Here is a 2709-nt window from a genome sequence, read left to right as displayed (position 1 = left end):
TCATTCTCATGCACCCAGTCTCCTCATGCATTCTCTCTCCTCCTACTAAAAACTGCTCCCAGGAAAGCATCTTATAAACTCATTTTCAATAAGGCACTTACATTTCATTTAAATCCCCAACTATTGAATACCTCCAATAGGTCAGGCTCCAAGCTAGACGTTTGGGGCTACAGGACTGAATCAGCCACAGAGTTTATCTTAGAAAGGTGTATGAGTTTAGTGGTCAGATACACAATCAAAAGCAGTAAGAATTTTTAGGTACAATAATAAAGACAATATTTGCAGAAGTTTATTAAGTACTTGTCATGTGCCTCTTGGTGAACAAAGTGCTTCATAATCATCTTGTTACACCTTCAGGATGATGTAAGCACTACATTCTCATTTTTCACCACTCATACTCCATTTATGAGTGGATAAAGGAGCAAATGTTTCAATGTTGAAACTAACTGGCATTGTGCCATTTTTAGTCTAAGCCACAGTCCAACACAGTCTATAAAATTGAGCCACACAAAGAAATTGATTGGAGTCAATAGGATGAGGATCTGTAGGTCATCTGCTAGTGAGCCCCAATCTTGGATAACCTGAAGATGTTGTGTTGCAGGTAAATCAATTACACAGAATTCAGAGAATTGGCAGTGCTGGATGGGGCCCTGTCTGCTGATGTACTGGAACCTTTCCTTCAGGTGACACATATGATGCCATTTAGAAATAAATCCTTTTGTCAGTGATAGAAAGTATCATCTTGTTTAAGTGGCAAATAATTGGAACTGCTCATTTTGGGGCTTTCATCCAAAATGCAAAAGACAAAGATCAACCTTAATAATCTAGGAGGAGGGAAATGCACAATTCTAAAACTGGGATCTAATTCCTTGATAGCCAGTCAACGATATGAGAGGATAAATGTTCTATGAGTTTGAATTGAGAATCATCTACTGTTCCTGTATGAACCCAGTGTTGGATGACTGGATGGTCAATGGAACAGACATAAAAATGGGAAAATAGGAAGAGGAGCAGGAAAAATAATGAATTTAGTTTTGTTAATGCTGTTTGTAGGGTATCTGTGGTCACTGAGGTAGAAATATCCAGGGGTCACATGTAGGAATGGCTTTCAGAAGACAGAGCCAAACTAGAAATGTAAATAATAGCAGTAATATTTATCCAGAATGAGCATACAAGGAGAGAAAGAAAGAGTAAGAGCAAACCACAGAAACTGCAAAAATTTAAAGAAAGAGCAAAGGAAAGACTCTTTCAAAAAGATGGAAGCAGACACAATAGAGAAATATTTTTTAAATAATAATGAGAAAAAGGGCTGTCAAGGAAACAAATGGAAATGAAATAACGACAAAGAAGAAAATAACCAAAAAGTGTTTTCAAGATATTTTATTATCCATATCTTTAAAATCTGATTTCTACTTTATTACATACATAAAAATAAATTTCAGGCTGAAGGAAAACTAAAATGTGAGAGGCACTGATAGGGTTTGGTTCTGTGTCTCCACCCAAACCTCATGACTAATTGTAATCCCCACATGTTGGAGGAGGGGCCTGGCAGGAGGTGACTGGACCTTAGGGGTAGATTTCTCCCTTGCTGTTCTCATGATAGTGACTGAGTTTTCAAGAGAGCCGACGGCTTTAATGCGTGCCATTACCCCTCCCCATCTTTCTCCTGCCACCATGTAAGATGTACTTTGCTTCCCGTTCACCTTCCGCCGTGATTACAAGTTTCCTGAGGCCTCCCAAGCCATGCAGAACTGTGATTCAGTTAAACTTCTTTTCTTTATAAATTACCAAATCTCAGGTAGTTATTCACAGCAGTGTGAAAATGCACTAATAACAGGCACTGCTTAATAAACTTTAGAAAGAAAACAGCTCTATAAATTGTGGATATGAGATACAAGAAATTATAAGCTACATGGATTAGTTGATTTGTCACAATAAAATTTAAAATAAATTTCCAAAAAAATAGAAACAAAAGCATAAAGAAAAAGATGAGCTCAAGACTGGGAAAAGATACATTTGATGCATGCCTCCAAAAAATTGAGTATTTAAAATATATAAAGAACCCACACACAGACACACACACAAATCAAAAACAAAATAATCCAATAAAAGTAGTCAAAAGATATGAGCAGAAAATTCATAACATAAGAAAATTGGAATTGCTAATATAAACATTTGAAAACTATTTTAAACTTCAGTGAAATAACAATTTAAGCAATGAGATACTATTTCATGCTCATCAGATTGGCCAAACTATAAAACAGTGACAGTGCCCACTGCAAGAATGTAAAGCAATGTTTCCCAAGCTGGACACTTGTCACTGCAGGCCAGATAATTCTTTACTGTAGGGAATGCCCTCCACATTGTAGGATGTTTAGCAAATGATCATTAGCAAAATTTTTAGAATGCAGTTTCTCATTTGCCATGGACATGACCATAAAATAATTTCCCACTAACTATTTTATCTGCTACCTCGCTAGCATGAAGTCTATTGGGACCATTTTATTAACCCTTTATTAAACTGTTACTTGTTTTACTTCCATTACCTGGATGAGCAGTACTCAACAGAAATACAATACAAGCCACAGGTGATTTTCTAACAGCTATTTCATTGGTAATCAATGAGATTTTACAGCAGCTACCTTTCAAATTTTCCCTGACCCGAGTACATGCATAGATCTCCTGACCCTTTCAAAACTGCTTTGCCTA

At 36.5% G+C, this 2709-nt stretch overlaps 1 non-coding gene across 1 annotated transcript; it reads left to right on the top strand.

Annotated features, from left to right (window-relative positions):
* The first annotated feature begins 2382 nt into the window (after positions 1-2382).
* LOC118148699 (small nucleolar RNA SNORA32) lies at positions 2383-2503 on the top strand. Its single transcript, XR_004735615.1, has one exon. It is a non-coding gene; the product is annotated as a small nucleolar RNA SNORA32 (small nucleolar RNA).
* The last annotated feature ends 206 nt before the right edge of the window (positions 2504-2709 follow it).

Source organism: Callithrix jacchus, chromosome 16 (assembly GCF_049354715.1).
Source record: "Callithrix jacchus isolate 240 chromosome 16, calJac240_pri, whole genome shotgun sequence".
In the NCBI taxonomy this organism is placed as follows: Eukaryota; Metazoa; Chordata; class Mammalia; order Primates; family Cebidae; genus Callithrix; species Callithrix jacchus.
Note: the sequence above shows the minus strand (reverse complement) of the source record. Positions and strands in the feature narration are given on the sequence as shown.